This window comes from Lemur catta, chromosome 9 (assembly GCF_020740605.2).
Source record: "Lemur catta isolate mLemCat1 chromosome 9, mLemCat1.pri, whole genome shotgun sequence".
Classification (NCBI taxonomy): domain Eukaryota; kingdom Metazoa; phylum Chordata; class Mammalia; order Primates; family Lemuridae; genus Lemur; species Lemur catta.
In genome coordinates, this window is record NC_059136.1 from 25973291 (window position 1) to 25994504 (window position 21214).

At 46.3% G+C, this 21214-nt stretch overlaps 1 protein-coding gene across 3 annotated transcripts in view; it reads left to right on the forward strand.

The window, feature by feature from the left end:
* The window catches only part of AGO2 (argonaute RISC catalytic component 2), a 113451-nt gene that overhangs the window by 20780 nt on the left and 71457 nt on the right, over positions 1–21214 (forward strand). Inside the window, exon 1 of one of the 3 annotated variants that reach the window (XM_045560806.1) lies at positions 9616–9678. The exons of the other annotated variants lie outside the window; for them this stretch is intronic. The gene's annotated coding sequence lies outside the window, so the exon portion shown is untranslated. Of the gene's footprint in view, positions 1–9615; positions 9679–21214 lie in introns of those variants that run through there. 3 annotated transcript variants of the gene reach the window in all.

A 21214-nucleotide genomic window follows, 5' to 3' on the forward strand; every position in this document is an offset into this window, starting at 1 on the left:
GCTGTTTTTTTTTTAAGGTTACACTGAAAAAAGGAAATGGAAAGCAGACCGTGGCATTTCTGAAAGCCATGAGGGTGAGGGCACTTATGTTTTCAGATGATTTTCTTGCTCAGGATTCAAGATTGCAAGGCTGGTGGGCCTTGTGTGGCTATGGACCCTTGGCCTGTGCAGGCTAGCAGGTGGCTGGAGAAGGCCATTTGCTCAGTCTTTTCCCTCAGGAAATTTTATGTATTTTGAAATGAATGATGTTTGCTGTCTTTGAGTTCAGTACTTGATAAATAGTTATTTAAACTGAAGTAAATGGGCTGGGCGAGGTGGCTTATGCCTGTAATCTTAGCACTGTGGGAGGCCAAGGCAGGAGAATCACTTGAGGTCAGGAGTTCAAGATCAGCCTGAGCAAGAGTGAGACCCTTGTCTCTACTAAAATAGAAGAAAATTAGCCGGGTGTGGTGGCACCTGCCTGTAGTCCCAGCTACTCAGGAGGCTTAGGCAGGAGGATCGCTTGAGCCTGGGAATTTGAGGTTGCTGTGAGCTAGGCTGATGCCACGGCACTCTAGCCTGGGTAACAGAGCAAGACTGTGTCTCAAAAGAACAAAACAAAACCTCAAAAATTAAAATAAATACTATTTAAAAATATAGGCTAGGCGTGGTGGCTCACGCCTGTAATCCTAGCACTCTGGAAGGCTGAGGAGGGTGGATCACTCGAGGTCAGGAGTTCGAGACCAGCCTGAGCAAGAGCGAGACCCCGTCTCTACTAAAAATAGAAATAAATTATCTGGACAACTAAAAATATAGATAGAAAAAATTAGCCGGGCATGGTGGTGCATGCCTGTAGTCCCAGCTACTCGGGAGGCTGAGGCAGGAGGATTGCTTGAGCCCAGGAGTTTGAGGTTGCCGTGAGCTAGGCTGACGGCACGGCACTCACTCTAGCCAGGGCAACAAAGCGACACTCTGTCTCAAAATAAATAAATAAATAAATACTATTAAAAATATAAACTGAAGTAAATGGATAAACATAAAGGTTACATGATGATTTGTCAACACTCCCCCTCTAAAAAAAAAGTATAGGAAATGTGCCCTGATCCCTATAGTAGAGGATTCCAGAAGTTCAGCGTTTGTACTGACCATGTGTACCTGCCTCCCTTTCCATTCTGCATTGTTTATGTCAGGAGACTAATAACTGAGTTAATTCACAGACATTTGTAAGATGACTTGAAACATTCAGGCCTATTGTGGATTGTCCCAGCTATTTCGGAACTATCAAGGAATGCTAACATGTTTACTAATGATTAACTCTGTATCCTTTCTGTTGAAGTTTTCCGTGTGTGTCCGTTTTCCTTTTTTGGATGGTAGTTTCCTAGAGAGAGTAGACTGTCTAGTGGAGGCTTTCTGTACTTCTCACCTCCCAAGTCAGGCTGCACAGGCGTTGGCAGTGGATGGATGCTCCGGCCTTGACGGCTGTCCCTGGACACTCAGATAGATGAGCCTGGGAACAGTGGTTAGAGAGCTCAGTGACCTCGGGTGGATCAAACCAACCCGTCCTCCTCCAACTGACCCATGCTCTTGCTGTTCTTATCATCTGGTGGAACCAGATGAGAAATCGTGCAGTGGTCTTAGCAGTTGGAGTTGCGTATGTGCCAGTGTTCCTGTTATTTCTGAAGGGACCTCCAGCAGGGCCACAGTGTTTTTTAAGAATATGTTCTGAATAGCAATTCCCACTCACAAAATGATACATTCACACAGTGGTTCTTAAACCCTTTTGAGTCAGGTCCTCTTTACATTCTTAAATCATCGAGAAACTCAAAGACCTTTTGTTTATGTGGGTTTTATCTCTATTAATATTTATCATATTAGAAATTAAAGCTGAGTAAGTGAAATAAGCCAGGCATGGAGAGACAAATACTGCATGTTCTCATATGTGGGAGCCAAAACACTTGATCTCATGGATGTAGAGAATAGAAATGATAGATTCCAGGTACTGGGAAGGTTGGGGTGGGAGGGAAGTGAGGTTGGTTAACGGTGCTGACATATAGTTGGATATTTTGTACATTTCATAGTAACCAGAAGAGAGGATTTGAAGTGATACCAACACACAGAAATGATGTGCACTCAGGTGATAGATATCCTGAATCCATCATTGCACAGTCTATGCATGTAATGAGCACTCACATGTACCCCATAAATATATAAAGTATTATGTAGCCATAAAAGAAAAAATAAAATTGAGTTTAAAAAAACATTCAATGTAATAAAATGAAAATAACAAGTCAAATGTGTATTAATATAAATATATTTTTACGAAAGACAGTTTTTTTCTAAAACAAATGTAACAGGAAGAGTGGCGTTGTTTTTTATTTTTTGTAAGTCTCCTTAAGGTTTGGCTTAAGGCAGCACTTGGCTTCTGTATTCAGTCTACAGGGATATGTTGTTTTGGTCGAAGTATAAGAAAAAGAATTTGGCCTCACATAGATATGTAGCTGAAAAGGGAAATTATTTTAGTACCCATTTCAGATAATTGTGGATATTCTTTGCTACGGCACCAAAACTGGACAGCTAGTAGTTTCTTTCCTTTTTTTCCCCCCCTGTCGCCCAGGCTGGAATGCAGTGGCGAGATCATAGCTCACTGCAGACTCAAACTCCTGGGCTCAAGCGATTCTCCCACCTCGGCCTCTCCAGTAGCTGGGACTGCAGGCACCACCACCACACCCAGCTAATTTCATTTTTTATAAAGACAGGTCTAGCTGTGTTGTTCAGGCAGGTCAAATAGTAGGTTTTTTTTTAAAGCTAGTTGCCGTGTAGAATCTGAAATCTTATCAATTGCAACATTGGGTTGTTTCCAGATATTATGTATGTTTTTTATTTAAAAATCTTTTTTAGGGATGGTCTTGCTACGTTGCCCAGGCTGGAGAGTGCAGCAGCTGTTCACAGGCACAATGAGGGCGTGCTACAACCTTGAACTCCTGGGCTCACGCAAATCCCCTGGCTCAGCCTCCTGAGTAGCCGGGACTACAGGCGTGCAATGCTGAGCCTGACTTATCTTTTAATTACAAAACTCTTAATTTGCTGTGCTTTCAAGCCTTGCCAGAATTATAAATGTGTGCAACATTATTGGGGCATATAGGCTAGTTTGGCCATTCTTTCCTGTTGTGCTGAAAGCACGAAGTTTCGGAGAACGCTATATACGGTAAGTCCTCACTTTACATTGTCCACAGGTTCTTGGAAACTGCAACTTTAAGTGAAACAATGTTTAACAAAACCAATTATTTTTCTTCATCGTCATTGTAATGAAACATTATCAGAGGACCTGCTGTATGTCTTTTGCTTAAAGTTGTAGTTTCTAAGAACCTCTGGAAGATGCTTAGTGAGGACTTACAGTCGTTGCTTGTTTGCTTTTGCGGAAGGTGCAAGCTGTGTGCTCCTGTGTGTAGGTTTGTCCCTGTGTTGGGAACCGTCTGCTGCGGCATCTCCCTGAGCCCCCGCCTTAGCGGCCAGAATCTACTTGGTTTTTCAGGCAAATTAAAACGTATTCGCCCTGGAAGGACAGACTTCAGTGCCGTCTCTGTGTGTGTAATTATGGAAAAATCTTACCTCATTTTTACTTAACCTAAGTTGTAAATATTTTACTGTGAGCATGACTGATTTATAATCATGAAAAAACAACTTATTCTGCCTGATTTGTTTATAACATCAGTCACGTTTAGTATATTTCAAGGCTTGAAGGCAGGGAATATTAAGCAGAGTAGGGAAAATAAACAGTTATTTTTGACACTTTGCTTCATTTTGCAGGAGTTAATTAGCATGTCCCTTTAGGAAGGACCTCCTCACACCTGTCACTTTTTCCAGAGCAGTAGCTACCTGTTAACTTTCCCTTTCTCTCTTTGCTCCTGGGCTAATTCTGAAGTCTTTGAGCAAGTTTGGAGCTTTCTCTTCCTTTCTTCTTGCAAAGTTCCTTTTATTTAGCTTCATCAGTCATGTTTGTCATCATTCCTTTTCTTGTTCAAGTCCATGGTCAAGAGAAAACGGCTGGGAATGGCATCTAAACCCAGACCATAGCAAAGAAAGATTGTATGAGGGGAATAAAAAAGAAAGAAAATAAAGAAAAAAAGAACAAAGAGAGAAAAGGCAATATTTTAAAACAAGAAAAAAAAAGCCAAAAACATTTTTTAAAGACCTCTGGCCCCCACAGTGTGTGAGGTCCCTCATTTAGAGTGGTTCTTGAACTACTATGGAGGCTACAGAACCTCCCCGGGGGGGGGGGGAAGCACACTCAGTCACCCACACCATCTCCTGCAGCCTCAGGCATGTACGCAGCCCGGGCCACCCTGTCCCTGTGCAGATCTGCCTGGCTGGGTCTCCCCCAGCCTGGAGCCCTGCCCCTTCCCTGTGTCCTCTGCCCCCCCCCACTCAAGCTCCCCCACCCAAGTCATCTCATTCCGCTTTGGTCATTCCCTCATTTGCTGTTGTATTTTTTTTAAGCTTTAGAAAATATTTTTAAATTTTTGGCTCACGCCTGTAGTCCTAGCACTTTGGAAGGCTGAGGCGGGAAGATTGCTTATGCTCAGGAGTTCAAGACCAGCCTGAGCAAGAGCGAGACCCTATCTCTACTAAAAATAGAAAAATTAGCCAGGCTTGGTGGGTGCACTCCTGTAGTCCCAGCCACTCAGGAGGCTGAGGCAGGAGGATCACTTGAGACCAGGAGTTTGAAGTTGCAGTGAGCTAGGATGACACGACTGCACTATATCTACCCAGGGTGACAGAGCAAGACTCTGTCTCAAAAAAAAAAAAAAAAAAAAAAAAAAATTTAAATTTCAAAAATGTATGAAAGGAGAGACAGTCTAATGTATTAATCACCCAGTCTCAAGTAGTCTCAACAATCTTATTTTCGTGCCTGACAATTTTGAAGCAAATCCCACATACTGTATCATTTATCCCTAAATACTTGAATGTGTGCCTCTGAGAGATGCGGATTCTCATTTTATTTTTTTATGTGTCTTAATATGCCACACTAATCTGTGTGTCCTTCCAGTTGTAGTATGTGTGCTGCCAGAATGAGCACTGATGAAGAGCAATGCTGTGTTTTGTCTTGTTTTTGAGACGGGATCTTTCTATGTAGCCCAGGCTGCTCTCAAACTCCTTGATCAAGCAATCTGCCTCCCTCAGCCTCCTGAGTTGCCGGGACTCCGGGTGCGCATCACCATGACTGGCTCCAAGTTTCTCTAAAATCCGAGTCACAGTACTGTGACCGTGATGGATGGCCATTTCTGTCGTGAGACATGCAGTCAGTCTTAGGTTTCCCCAGTTGTCTTGGTTTGTTTGAATCAGTATTTGTACACGTAATTAGCTGTTAATCCCAATGTAACTAAGCATTTTTGCTTATGTAATTTTCAGGCTCTTGAAAGTTAACTGTCAGCTGGATGGACATTCCTGCCGAGCAAAGACCACGTTTGCTTTTAACTTTTCTGATAGCGTAGAGCGTGTTGGTCACTCAGACGAGTTTGAGAGTTTTCCATTGTGTCATTTCCCTATTGCTCCTCACACCTTTGTGGCTTAAAACAGCATTTCCTCCTTCACCTGAGGCTCTGGGTCTGCTGGGTCTGGCAACCCCCTGGATCACCAGCCACTGGCCACCTTGGCTAGGTCCTCTCATGTGCCTGATGACTAGGGGGCTGCCACAGCACTGCTCCTCCGTTTGTGGGGAATGGTGGCTCATATCCTGGCAGGCAGGGGTCCTGGCAGGGTGAGCAGAAGCAGGTGGGCACACGGGCCAGCCCCTGGTGGACATGGAACATTGGCTCATGTGCCATTGGCCGGACAGGTCTCTGGGCTGAGCCTGAGTCTGTGGAAGGGGCCACAGTCACAGGGTGTAGGTCAAGGACGCAGGCAGGCTGTCAGCCCAGTCCACCAAGTGGTGTGGTGGTGGAGGCATGAGCTGGTCCTGAGGGAGTCTGTTAAATCTGGCCCTAGTGAAGCACTGACACCAACTGCGACATAGGTGACCTCGAAAACATCATGGCTAAGGAGGCAGCCACGGAAGGCCACATGTGTGATTCCACTTGTAGGAAACGTCCAGAACAGGCAGCTCCACAGAGACAGAGGGCAGATGAGTGATTGCCAGGGGCTGGGGCAGGAGGGGCTGGGGAGTGACTTGCTTAGTGGGTATGAGCTTTCTTTTAGGGTGACGGAATGCTCTGGAATCATAGTGGTGACGGTTGCACAACATTGTGAACATACTAAAAGCCCTATACTATATGCTTTAAAATGGTCACAATGGTAAATTTTATGTGAATTTTAATATGAAAGAGAAAAACAAAACAGTCCTGGATATTTATCAACCCAGCCTTCCAAAGACTCAGTCAGCGTTGTGCTGGGAGGCCTGGTGTACTTCACCTTGAGGTGTGCGTTTTTGGTTGATTGACCGCCAGATGACATTTGGGGTTCCACCTTATGCTAAACAGGTCACCAGGGTGCATAAGACCATCTCCAGTCTGGACGCTGTTGTCAGGGCCTTAGGAGACGGCACAGCCTGTGCCCCAGCCTGCTGTTTGAGGTTCAGGTAGGCAGCTGAGGGCCCACCTCACACGTAGCAAATCAGTGAGGTCTTGGCTGCTGGATGGAGCCCAGCCTGCATGGAGATCTGTAATTATGTCATCTAAAAGGTGGCAGGTGGGCTCCACGTCTGGCACAGTCCAGAATCCAAACCATGTGTGAGCCTGACTTTCTCCAGGCTTCTGAGGGACACAATACAATGTCGATTTGTTTTGAACTGTGAGTCTGTGTCTCTCCAGGAAAGAATTGATTAAAGAAGCCAAGCAGTCCTGGGGATTTTATCTGCTTGATTCTTGAACAGTTTACTCCTAATTAATTATTCTGACTAGAAAAAAATTGTACCTCTCCAGGATGCCAGTATTTAGAAATGACATTTCAAATATCTGGTTGGACAAATTGGGGAAATTTTCTGATTTCTGTCATTTGTTAAATTTGCTTTTAAGTATCCCCCCAGGGAGCTGTATTTGTTCCAAGTGCCAGAAATTAAAGTGGGATTTGCATCAACTGGATTGAGCCCTAGGTACTGGCTGCATAGGCCTTGCCAAAGCCTGCAGGGAAATTTTACTTAACCTGAAGCTAAAGCTTATTTTACTTTGTCTTTTCAGATTTTTCTTTTAAGGAATGTTCTTTTTTTTCTTCTGGAACATCATGTTTTTTTAAGAAATTAATTTTAAAAATTGATACATATTAGATGTCCATCTTTTCAGGGTATATGTGATAATTTATTATTCATATAATCAAAGCAGAGTGATTGGGATAATTTTAGATGCTTACTTTATGTTAGGAACATTTGGATCATTCTCTTCTAGTTGTTTTGAAATGTGCAGTCGATTAGTGTTAACTAGTCACCTTACCTATCTATAGAACATCGAGTCTTATTTCTTCTACCTAGGTGTGTATTTGTACCCACATCATGGTTTTCTAATAGCACCGTAATGTACAGTTTGCCGTTCAATCATTTGCCTACCTTACTAACATTAAAACAATATTTCTTTTCACAGTGTATATAGTGATTGTAACTTAAGATAACTGTGGGAGTATTTTTTCTTTTCTTTCTTTCTTTTTTTTTTTTGACACCAATGGGTAATACTCGGGAGTATTCTTATAACTAAAAATATGCTGGGTTGAAATGCTGGATTTCTGAATATATCACTGAGGAGAGGACATTTTTTCCCAGACATCCAAGCTGTGGATATTTTGATGTGTAACAAGAAGCTATGCTACTTGTCCCCCACCCCCCAAAAAAAAAGTATAAACAGAGGCTCAATTTTTCCTTCATAATATTTATTTTTAACATTTATTTTACTCTTTTTTTTTTTTTTTAAAGGACTTGTGTTCATTGTAGAAAACATAGTTACTAGGGAGGGATGTGTTAGTGGGGGCAGGTGGAGCTCTCAAAACAAATAGACCCAAGCATCATGGCCCAGGAATTCAAACTTTGTAGAAGCTTATTTTTCTTTCACGTAAATTTCCAGGGATGTGTGGGACTTAGAGGGTCTGCTCATGGAGCCATCCAGGGATTCGAGTTTCATGGCACCCTCTATCTAAAAGGAAAGACCTCTATCTAAAAGGAAAGACCAAGGGCAGGGAGGAATCTGGGCTGGCCCAGCATCCCCAGCAGGGACCATTTTCGTGGAAAACAGTTTTTCCACAGACTGGGGTGAGAGTGGAGAGTTCGAGCAGGGATGCATGTGAAGGGGAGCAGCTGTAAATACAGATGAAGCTTCGCTCGCGCACGTGCCTGCCGCTCACCTCCTGCTGTGCGGCCCGGTTCCTAACAGGCCAGGGACTGGTAACAGTCTTCCGCCTAGGGGTTGGGGACCGCAGGGCTGGCCCACACCTGACCTGGCACCATGCACCTAATGACCAGACTCAGGACAGTCTGCCGTCTACGATTGCAAGTTCCATCAACCCTGGGTTCAACCAACTGTGGGTTGAAAACATTTGAAAAAAAGCAATAAAAAAAATAGCAATACAGGCTGGGTGCAGTGTATGCCTGTAATCCCAGCACTTTGGGAGACCAGGGCGGGATGATCACTTGAGGTCAGGAGGGAGTTCAAAACCAGCCTGGGCAACATAGTGAGACACCATCTCTACAAAAAATTAGCCGGGTGTGGTGGCGTGTACCTGTAGTCCTAGGTACTTGTGAGGCTTAGGCAGGAGGATCACTTGAGCCTAGGAGTTTCGGGCTACAGTGAGCTATGATTGTGCCACTGCACCACAGCCTGGGTGACAGAGCAAGACCCTGTATCTTAATAAAACAACAACAAAAAGAAATCACAAATTTAAAAAATACAGTATAACTATCTACTGTAAAGTATTTATATTGTATTTAATGTTAAGTATTATAAGTAGTCTGGAGGCGACATAAAACATACAGGAGGATGTGTGTAGGTAATGTGCAAATACTGTGTCACTTTATATCAGGGGCTTGAACATCCCTGGAATTGATATCCTCAGGGCTCCTGGAACTAGTCCCCTCGGGTACTGAGGGACGACTGGCAGGCATGTGCCCAACTGCTGTCGAAAAAGAGGCAGCCAGACTGGTACCGTGGGGATGGGGAGGAGAGAAGATTAGAACCTGTCTGGATGTCATCCATCACTGTCCTCCACGCTCATCGGCCTACTGTTTGCCGGGCATTCTGCTCAGTGCTGGGGATGTACCTGTGAACAGAAACTACGCTGCCCTCCCTGGGTTTGCCTCATGCAGGGAGGACAAAATGTGTAGTGTGCCAGGCAGCAAGTGCCGTGCAGAAAAACAGGACGGGGGAGTGGGGTGGTCAGAGGCCATTTGTAACATGGCACAGTCAGCAGTGGTCTCTAAGAAAGTGACATCTGAACAAAGACCTGAAGGAGGTGAGTGAGTGAGCAAGCCACAGGGACTTCCGAGGAAAGAGTGTGAGCAGAGAAAATGGCACATGCAGAGGCCCCGGGGCAGGCACCGGTTGGACATTCTGTGTCTAGTGGGTGGCAAAGATCATAGTAGGTGAGAGGGGCTGGGTGGGGTGTTAGCAGCGAGGCTGTGGCTGTCCCCCTGATGGCAATGGGATGCCACAGGGGGTTTGAGCAGAGGAGTGTCCCAGCCATCCTTACTGGTCTCTGGCTGCTGTGTGGACACACAGAGTGGTCCTGGTAGGAGCTGTGGAGTGATGCCGGTGGGGAGAGATGGGGGCTTGGATCTGGGTGTTAATGGTGCAGATGGTCATTTCAAAGGTGTTTTAGAGGAAGGGTCAATAAGATTGTCACGGGCCAGATGTGAGATGATGGTAGAGCATCAGGGATGGCACCAATATTTTGGCCTATTTCTAATCCAGGATCATTGGGACAAAAAGTGAGAAAAAAAAGAATAACACCTTGGCCTGGGCAGTGGCCTCGTGACTGAGATGGGAACACCTGGATGGGCGTTAATTGCGGGGTCTTGACCCAGTCTCATGGGTTCAGAGAGTAGGGAGGATCTGCTTGACTGGAGAGTGGGAGGATAAGACTTGGAGCCAGTCAGTGTAGATGACTCTTTCCAGAATGGCTGCTGGAATAGAGGGGGAGGAAGAGGCAGAGTGAGGCACCAGGGAGAGCGTGGGTCTTGGAGGCAGGTCTGGGCGTGCCGGTCAGCGGTGTGCCCTGGACAGCCAGGGAGAGGTATGGGGGGGGACAGGAGGTCCCAGCGGATGTTTGGACCAGCAAGCCTTGGAAGCCAGGCGAGGCCCCACGGGGTGGATGCAGTTGGATGGGGCAGCCTGGGGAGGCAAGCACTCGGCAGGGTGGGGCAATAGCCAGGCCCGGCCACACTGAGAGCCAACAGGCCGAGAGAGCACAGGCTGCGAGAGCAGTCTCCCTCACACGGGGTAGTGACAGCCTGGCTGGGGGTGTTGAGAGAGATGGATAGGAATGAGTGGAGGCAACAGGTTGGGGGTAGCTGGCGGGAGGTGGGACTCGAAGACTGCTTTTGTACTGAGTGGGTGTCTGTTGGTGGTTAACCTGTGATTGCTCTGAGAATGTCTACTTGAGCTTCATTCTTTAGAGGTAGTTTTTCATAGCATAGGTTTATAGGCCGAGAGTTTTCTCTTTGCTCTCCGACAACATTCCTCTGTTCTGGGCGTGCATGGTTGCTGTTAAAGTGGGCTCTCTGGTCGTGGTGGTTTTGTAGCTGATCTGTTTTCTCTCTAGTGTCTGTTTTTTTGGGGTTTTTTTTGAGACAGTCTCACTCTGTTACCCTGGCTAGAGTATAGTGGTGTCATCATAGCTCACTACAACCTCAAACTCCTGGGCTCAAGTGATCCTCCTGCCTCTGCCTCCCAGAGTGCTAGGATTACAGGTGAGAGCTCCCGTGCCTGGCCTCTCTCTAGTGTCTTTTAAGATCTTTCTCTTTGTCTTGTCTTGTGTAAGATGGAGGCTCGAGGCTTGTCTATGTTGGGAATGATCTGATAGAGAGGGGCCTTAGCCAGGAGCCGACGGTGTAGCAGTGTCCACATGTGGGGGCCTGTCAGTGGCAGCTGGCCCTGGCTTGGGCACCCACAGCTCACCCGCAGCAGCAGGTGAGAAGGCCAGGCGGGTGGGGCTGGGGAGACTGTGGGAGCCATCTCAGCAGCTTTTACTTCTTCTGAAACTAAAACCCAGTTCCCAGCTGGGGAGGATGCAGGAGGGGGTGCTGGAGGCTTGGGAAGAAGGTGTCCCTGTGGAGGGTGGGCCTGTAAGTGGATGGTGTGGGATGCTGGCTCACACTGAGGGACCACAGGAGGGTGGCATCACCAAGGTAACGTGGGACCAATCAGTGGGCCGCAGGCTGGGGTTCAGATCAGCATCATGTCAGTCCTTGATCCCAGGGGATCCCACTTTCTCTGAGCTTGCCAACTTTCTGTTTCATTTTGTTTTTGCTCTTAGAGATGTCCCTTCCTGTGGGCTCTGCATTGCACCAAAAAACCTGTGTCACCCAGGCCAGAGTTGCTTTGCAGAGGGAGATGTCTTCCCAGTACCTGGCTGGCTGTACTACTGGAAACCTGAGACTAAACTTTTAAAATCTGCTACCATTTTCTCACTCCCATGACTGGGAATATTGACAAAGGACTTCCCATCCAACATTCCTCAGCTCCGTGTGCCTTTCTCCTAAGGTGCACACTTATGGCTCTATTTACCATGATGGCTGAGTGACAGTTGGACATGTAAATAGTCTGTACTGAATCAGGGGCCTCGTGTAGGGAACATAACTTTGGCCAAGAAGATCTGGTTCGTTTGGCACTATTTAAAAAATTGGTATTCCAGTTATGTATTGCTATGTAAAAAATCCCTTCAAAGTGAATGGTGTGAGACAACAACTATTTTGTTGTGCTTGTGGATACTGTGGGTCAGAAACTTAGAAAGAGCACAGTGGAGAAGCTTAGTTTGCCCTATAATGCCTCAGCCATGGGGGGGTGAAGTGGCTTAGGGGTGGTGTCACCTGGAGGCTTCTCATATACCTGGTGCCTGGGCTGGGATGACTCAAAGGGTGGGCTCAGCAGGGACTGTTGGCTACGGTGCTTACAGGTGGCCTTTCTGCATGGCTTGGGCTTCCTCACAGCATGGCTGTTGGGTTCCCTGACGAAACATCCTGAAAGCAAACATTTCCAGGAACAGGGTGAAATCTGCATGGCCCTTGTGACCCAGCCCCAGAAGCCCACAGCATTATTTTCTCCCTGCCCGTTGCCAAGCTGGTCCCAGCTGCTTGGGTTCTGGGAAGGGGTCAAAGACCTCGCCCTCTCAGTGGGGCTGTTTTAAAACTGCCCAGTATTACCTTTCAAAAAAAAATTAATTGGGACCAAATTTGCGAAGCAGGGTTACATAATTGTCTGTGTTGTTCAAGGTGGTCACCAAATACCAATTTTTCTTTGTTAACAATGTATAGGAAAGACGGATCCCATGTGAGTGCTTTCAGCCACACTTCAGCTCACCTGAGCAGTGTGATGAGCAGAGTTACACTGCACTTTCTCGTAGAATGCTAACATGAAACCACACAGAATCTGCTTTAATTTTTTTCAGAATGAGTGAACATTTTTGGCTCCTTAAGCCCCACCCCTGGTGATCTTGACTTACCAGTGTGTTGCAGGGTCTGATAGAGAACATACGTTAACACAAAGCCAGGCAGCAGAGGCTCCTGCCCAGGGCAGGACTGATTAAAGGAAATGCTTTTAAGTAGATTTTATACTTGTCCCTCTTCTGTACCTTGCAGTGTTTGTTCTTTGTAAATGGCATCTTGGTTAAATTAACTTTTCTAATTAGCGGTTGCTCCCATCCAGGAATGTGATGGATTTAAGCAACTGGTTGGGTTCTTTTTAGTTCTAACAGTGTGCCTGTGGATTCAGTCTCATGTTCCCTTTTTTTAATTTAATTTTTTAGTAGAGACGGAATCTCATTCTTGCTCAGGCTGGTCTTGGAACTCCTGAGCTCAAGCGATCCCTCCCGCCTCTGCCTCCCAGAGTGCTGGGATTACAGGCGTGAGCCACTGCACCTGCGGATGGATTCAGCCTGGCAATTATGTCATCCGCATGTGCCTTTGTCTCCAGTTGTGTTATTTCTTTTTCTTACTGCCTTTGCTGAGATCTGTTGAAGTGGTGATATCATTGTTCATTGTTTAGTTCTGATCTCAAAAGAATTCCTGGTACATCCCCAGTGGGAATGAGGTTGCAGTAGGTTTTCTTTAGATACCTCTTGTTAGGGCAAAGAACCCCTCTATCCTAAGTTGCTCGGGGCTTTTGTCTATTTTGTTTATTGTTTTTGTCTTTTAGATCATGAGAGGATCTTGATTTCCAGACAGGTAAAAAGATATAAATCATAAAATGAATGTCTGTATAGCAGCCACCTAGTTTAATGGAATGGCTTTGAACACTCCCTCGGGGGCCACTTTTATGTGCATCTTAAATTTGTTACTTAGGGGGTTGCCTGGACCCTACAGGTGGTGTAATTCAAAACCCAAGCCTGAGCATAGGACCCCGTAGCTCCAGATATCCAAGGGGGAGTCCCACTCCCTCTTACCACCCTTCCTCCCACTCCGGCTGCTCTTGGGCAGACTTTCTGCCTTCGTAGTCACCAAAGATGTTGGGCTTACAGAACCCAGCAGACTGGGTCTTAAATTCCAGGGTGCCTATTTTCTAACTATGACCATATTGGTTACTTAATTTATCTGTAAAATGGATACAGGGATAGTCCTTGTCATAGGATGCTTAATACTATTAATAGTTAAGAGAATGAATGTAGTGCACCACCACATAGCAGATGTTCAGTAAGCATCTCTTTCAGATGCTGGTCTGATTATGGCCACGATCCCAGGTGCTGAACAGTAATTCTGTTTCAGTGGGTGCTTACAGAGCATGGACGACCTGCCAATTTTGACCTTGTGTGGGGTGCCAAGAGTGGTGATATGGGTGCCATGGCTGTCCACACTGGGCTCGGGATCTAACAGGAAGAAATACTCTCTGCCCGCAAACTACTGAAACACACAGTAGAACTGACTCCAGTATGAGAGGTGTGAACAGTACAACAGGAACAGCAAGAAGGGAGAAGTGAATTTGGAGAACGTGGTGTATTGTTGCATTTCTCTTGCTGAGCAGAGGCAAGAACATGCACAGGGAGGCTGGGTCGTGGGAGACCACTGGGCTCACGTAGTTGAACCCAAACTTCTGGATCCTGGTGAATGAATCCTGCTGCTTTTGCCTAATTCTTTTTGTTGCAGTGGTTTCAAAACATCTGACCAAAGCATTTGTAGTTGTCCTCCAGCACAGAGACCATGCTCTCACTTGTGGTCCAAGCGTCTTAGCATAAGGGTCGTGGAAGCTGGGGTGGTCTATTTCCTACCTGCCCTGCTGCCGTCAGTGGCCGAGCTGCTTTGGGAACACCTGGCCCCTCACACTGTTTTGTCTTGTCCTTTATTTCCTTCCCATCCTCTGTTAGAACCCCTAGAACAGTGAGCTCAGTGGTGGCTGGACACGGTGTGCCCTGAAGCCCAGGGCTGGGCCCCACCTGGGTCAGGGTGGCTGTCTGCTGTGAGGCTCAGGGCAGGTGGGGTCACCTGTCCGTTGTCCCAGGCAGCAGATGACACAGCACATTGATGCTGAGTGTAACGGCTTGTGCGTTGTAGCAGATGAGCAGGAGATGTTGATGGGTTTTGCCGCCTAGCTGATAAAAACAGACATTCTTTTTAAGACAGGCAAAAGGCTAAGGCGCGTTAGTAGCCCTGTAGGATGGAGCTGAAATTGTGGTTTTTCATTTTCGATGTCATTTTCTCTTCCTGATTCCCTTTCTCTTAAAATTAGTCCTCACAAGCTAATACTGATAGATCAGGTTTAAGCAGGCTTGAGTTAGCTAGAGATTTCTGAATGCTAATTTCTTCTTATTCCAGTGCCACAATTTAAGCTTTGAAGCTCAGGCATTGGAAAGGGCCCTTCCTCAGGCAGGGAGGTGAGGTTGGCCCTGGCCCAGCCCTTTGGTGTCTGTCGTGGCTGTTGCCAGGAAAGCAGTTAGGGAAAGCAGGGGCAGCCAGGCTTGTCAAACTGCTGCTCATGATGAGAAATTCATTTCCAGCTCACCTGGTTCATGCTTGAGCGTGGGCGACACAACAGGAGTGACAGTTTACAGAATGGTACTTTCCTCAGTAGGTGGGATGTGCCATTACAGAATAAAAGAACACTGACCGGTGGGTGGCCAGCTGTGGCTCAGCGGTCACTGCTCTAGCTGAATCGTGGGGCTTCTTATGCCATCACTGCAGATGCCACCCCCTGCATTGATGCGAACATCACACTTCCCCAGCGCCCACGCTGGCACTGGAGAGGCAGTGAAGCTCTCAGAATTGGAGTTCCTAGCTTGTGCTTGCTGGAAAAGGTGTATGTAAATGAGGTGGTTTTCTTGCCACCTTGGAAAATGATTCAGCCCTGTGAGCGCGGGAGGGAGAGGGGGACTCCCCGCCTGAGTCGACAGCAGAGCGGAGGCACAGGGCCTTGCCCAGGTGACGTCACAGGACATGGTTATACTGTGAAGGAACAGATCTTCTGCGGAGTTCCCCCCCCCCTTTTATAGAATTCTAGTATGAGTTCCCTGTAACTGACGTAAAACCCAAATTGTGGCTTTAGTCTTCTATTTCAAATAACATGTTCACCAGCAAAGATGCAAAAGAGCGTGATGTGCGCTGGGGCAAGGATGCATGTTTGCATTTCGCCCTGGCTGGGCAGGTCCCCAGGGGCTGGCGGGCACCAGGGGAGTTCTCCAGGACAGGACTGTGTGGCCACAGGGTGAGGCAGAGGTCACGATGCCCCCGAGCCTCTGGCAGGCGATGGGCACTGCCTCTGTGCTGGGCACTTCTCAGCTGCCGCTCCGCCTCCTGCCTCCCAGCATCTGTGCTCCCAGGGACAAGCCGCTTCACGTACAAGTCGCACTTTGCTCATTCGTGAAACATACAGTGGAAAAAGAGGCCTGCCTCAGACCTTGAATTGAGCACGTCTTTAAACCTCTCTGGGTGTCTATTGATGGTGTAATGATTATGTGTGCTTGCTTACTCAGTTTTTATTTTCTTTAATGTAGGAAAATGTCAGAGAAAAATAGAGTGCTGTATTGTATCAAGCATTCATTTGTCCTTCTCCCAGAATTTGTTCATACTCTTCTTTGTAGGCTTTTAAAAAATAAATGTTATTTTTTAATGATATATACAATATGCTTACTTAAAAACAGAAGTAGCTATGCACAGTGGTGCCTGCCTGTCATCCCAGCTACTCATGGGGCTGAGGTGGGAGGATCCCTTGAACTCAGAAGTTTGAGTCCAGTCTGGGCAACATAGTGAGACTCTGTCTCTTAAAAAAATAAAATAAAACCTTTAGTACAGAAGTATAAAGAAGAGTAGAAAGGCCAATTGTTGCTCGAGCACTTGCGGATAATCACTGTGAAAATTTTGTTTTATAATCCTTCAATACATGTTCTTATTCATATGGCACGTGTGTGTGTGTGTGTGTGTGTGTGTGTGTGTGTGTGTGTGTGTGTGTGTGTGAGAGAGAGAGAGAGAGAGAGAGAGAGAGATTATAAGACAGATGGGATTGCATCAAACACCATTTTGAAACTTTTTCCCACTTAGCAATGTATGGACCTCTCTCTGTGTAATTAATGTGGATGCATGATGTCACTCAACTGTCATCATAGTTCATTTAACCTGTTTTCTACGGATGGACATTTCAGTCCTTCTTAGTCTTCCATGCTGTCATGTCTAGATGCCTGAGTATCTCAATAGGACAAATGCCTAGATGTTGAGTTGCTACACCAAAGGACACATAATTTTAAAATACTTCTGTTAAAATTATGGATGTGGCTCACGCCTGTAATCCTAGCACTCTGGGAGGTCAAGACAGGAGGATCGCTTGAGTCTAGGAGTTTGAGGCTACTGTGAGCTATGATGACGCCAGTATACTCTACCCAGGGTGACAGTGTGAGACTCTGTCTCAAAACAAACCAAAAACCATGGATGGACGGGAGTAGTCATATTGTCCCTGCTCTTATCAGCGCTAGCTAGACAAAATATTATTTATATTTTAATTTATATTTCTTTGATTAAAGGCTAAAAACATTTTCATATGTTTATTGGGTACTGGTGTTTCTTATGCACTGTCCATTCATCCCCTTTGCCCATTTCCTGTTGGAGTTTTAAATTTTCTCTTTATCAATTTTTATAAACTGTGTATATTTATATTTTTTAGGTTTCTGAATTTGTGATATCACAAAATTTTGAGTTTGTCATGCCTTTAGAGAAGTTTTTAAAAATCCTACGTAGTCAAGTTTGTTCTTTTGTGGCCTCTGATTTTTGGTTCTAAGCAAAAGCATTTCTTCCCCCAAATTATAAAAGGTTACTAAATTTTAAAATATTTTGGCTGGACTCAGTGGCTCGTTTGAGGGCCAGGAGTTTGAGACCAATCTGAGCAACATAGCAAGACCCCATCTCTACAAAGAACAGAAAAATTAGCTGGGCATGGTGGCACACACCTGTAGTCCCAGCTACTGTGGAGGCTGAGGCAGGAGGATCACTTGAGCCCAGGAGTTGGAGGCTGCAACGAGCTATGATGACACTACTGCACTCTAGCCTGGGAGACAGAGTGCGACCCTGTCTCTAAAGAAAAGAGAAATTAAAATATATATATTTCTGTGAATGCTTTTGTTTCAAAATACTATCTATTTACAGTTCATACCCATTTGGAATTTATTTTGTGATAAGATGTGAGAGAGAGCTCACCCTGTTTTTTCTCCTTGAATATTCAGAAAGTTGTTCAAACACACTTTTTTCTTTCCTGTACCATTGATTAGAATGCCACCATAGTCCAGCCTGCACTCTGCTGGTGGCTTGGTTGTACATTCCCATTCATAGGGAGACTGCAATGGTTTTTCTTCCTGCCCTCTTCTGAAGCTGAGCACCCTGAGAACGGGGACCCAGGAGGTGCTCGGAAAGTGTGGAGTGAGTGGAATCTCCTGCCATGGGGTGGTGCTTACGACGCTTTAGCACAGGGCTTGGCATGTCAGACCCCCCTAATGGCCTCTCAGATCTAACCAAGTGAACATGGGGAGGCTAGACTGTTAGGTACTGTTAGTTCCTCTGTCTCCTTTTGTTTGATTCAAGCATATCTGCTCTCTCAAAAGGATTTGAGGCAGCTTGGCCTGGTGGCAAAGCTCATGTGATCTGATAGCTACAAGCCTCTATTTGAGTCCTAGCTTTGCCTGTCCGCTAACTCCTGGACATTTCTGTTCTCCATCTGTAAAGCGAGCACCATATTTGCCTTACCTATGTTAAGAATTGAATGAGATGCGTGAAGATACTTACACTGTGCCCAGTGCAATAGGGCCATTACTTCTTAAATTATTACGGGAGCTTAAAATGTGAATGCATGTATCAAAAACAGAAATGAAACATTTTACATAGGCATTGAGAAATATTCTGGGTATCTAGAATGAATCAGTTATATAAAAGCACAAAGGAGTTTTTTGAACTTTGTTATTTAGCACAGATGGGGAGTGAAGGTGACAGGTCAGATTCTGTTTTTTAAATTTATATAGTTTTATTGATAAATAATAGATGTACATTTTGGGGGCATGCATGTGATTGGTAGGTCAGATTCTTGCATGTTTTAGGTGAAAAAAGGAGGACTGAGGTTTTTTAGAGAAATGGACTGTTCACTGAAATGCGAGAGATGCATGCGGAGTCCTGTGAGGGAGGAGGCCAGCCAGTGCAGGGGACGGTGTCGGTGGAGGGAGACCTGGAAATGAGGATCCTGGCCCCTGCGCTCCACTGGCCAGGTGCCTGGGGCAGGGTCACGCCAGCCTGTGGAGCTCCAGCTCCTCCTCGGTGCGGTGAACACCTGTGTCCGAGAAGGTGGGTGTGCAGGTAGATGAGAACGTGTCGGTCTGAAATCTCATTTCTACGGTGTAGTAGATGCTTGATAAATGCTGGCTTCTTTAGTTGAAACAGTCTTCATGTGAATGCCTCATGATTTTACCCTAAAAGCACTTGGCATCGAGTTATAAATCGGTAAGGTGGGCTTTTGTCTGTTTGTTTTTTCTTGAAGCAGGGTCTCACTCTGTTGCCCAGGCTGCAGTGCAGTGGCATCATCATAGCTCACTGCAGCCTCAAACTCCTGTGCTCAAGCCATCCTCCCACCTCGGCCTCCCAAGGTGCTGGGATTACAGACGTGAGCCACCATACTGGGTCTACAGGTGTTTTAACTAAGAGTCAGTGTGACATTAAGATATTCTTTTATTCATCTACTCCTTCATTCAGTGAGCAGTTGCACAAAACTAGATACAACCCCTGCTGTTGTGATGCTCACATTCTAGTGGGAGAGGCAGATACTAATCAGAGAATTACCAAAGAAATACACGGTCAAACCGGTAAGGGCTGGAGAGAAGCGAGAGAGAGACGTGCGTGTGAGATGTTTTTCACGTCTTCACTGAGCTTTTGTCAGGTGCTTGCATTGCATGGCGACGGTTTTTGAGAAATGCTTGAAGAGAATGCGGTTACCTTAATAGATCCAGCAGTAATGGTGACTGTGCCTATCAGCTATGGTGATTTGGGAACGTTTCTGTGGGAGGAATTCACATTTTACCAGTATTTCTTTAATTCTGCTTTGTATTTATTATAGTATTTCTGATATTGTTGAGTAAAGACAGATGGTCAGAGGGCAGGGTTTTGACTTGTGAGGGAAAATTTATTCAAAATTTACAGGAAAACAAAGTTTTTTGTAGGTCCCAGGGGTGGTTTTGGAGACCATTTCTCAAAGAGATGATGATCGTTGGAGTTTCAAGTTAAATCACAAAAGTCCCTTAAAAACCCCATTGTAGATGAAATTCTTTAAATTTGCCATGAAAATAAAGAACAATATTGTTAGTCATCTGTAGGAGGGTAGTTGGATGTTTGTTTTATAATTAATCCTAAACTGTATATATGTGTCATATACTCTTTGTATGCACGCTGTATTGCTCACTACAGTAAGGTTAAAATATTTTTAGAATATTACTCATTAAACCGGAAGAGTTGAATGAGTAATTTCAGTCGTCATCCCCAGTCCTGACTCGGGAGGCTGGCGGCTGGTGTGGCTCCGGCAGGCAGTGCCGGGCCTTCCCCGGGGTGTGCTCGCCGCTGCCCTCGCCCTGGCACCTCCGCAGCCCCTGCTTTGGGAGCAACAGCTCCCCTGTTCAGGTTGCCCGCCAGGACCCCCTCTTTTGGCATCACCAAGAACCAGGCTGAGGCAGATTGGAAATGCCCAGAGAATTTTTACCCACAAAGATCAGAAATGAGACTTCCAGGAGCCAGGACCTGTGTGTGAAGATGACACGTTTCCGAAGAGCAGCTGTGTGTCTCGGCAGTTGGCCGTCCTCCCCCGTGCCGGGGAGCCTGCCCAGGGTTCCCTCCAGCCTCTCCTTTCCTCTTTTGTTCTGAGTGGGAGGCGCCACCCAACCTTCCCAAGGGTGTGGGGAGCGGAAGTGCCAGTTCCTTCTTAGGGTGTAGATGCGGCGTGGCTGTGGTGTAGGGTGGGTCCTGTGTCCCCTCTCACAGGAGAAAGGGTAGGGGTGGTTTCCTATGCTGGAACTCACCAGGTCCTCAGGCTGCAGCAGAGTCTGTCCCCAGGGAACAAAGGACCAGGGCTCAGGCTGACAGTGGCTTTCGCGTACCGTGTTCTCTGAGCCAAGCACACTTGGGGCCGTTTCTTACCACGTTTAAACACCTTAGTGTAATCAGCTGATGCCGGGGCACAGATGCCCCTGGTTAAAAAGATCACCGTGATACAATTTCCGCTAAATACTGGTGGGTCGCACTTTCTGGGATGTTCTGTGCTCTGGCTGGCGGCCGAAGCAGCCTTTGCAAACATGGCCAGTGAGGTGTCTGTTGACTCCTGTCCACCATGGAGCATCTATCTGCCTGTCCTCCACTCTCTCCCATGTTCTGAGGGATCCTCTAGGCCTGGGACCTGAGGCCCCAAAGGACAGGGGGTCCTTTTCCTCACCGTCCTGTCACATTTTACTTTGTGTCCCTGAAAACCTAGGGACCTTCAGAGCTCACTTCAAGCAGAGTTCACCAAGGTCTGGGAGCCAGAGTGGGCAGGTGAAGGTGTCTAGGTGCAGACCCAGCTCCCAGCTGGGCTCCACTTGGCCATGATGCTTGGGCGGACCGCAAGAGCGAACG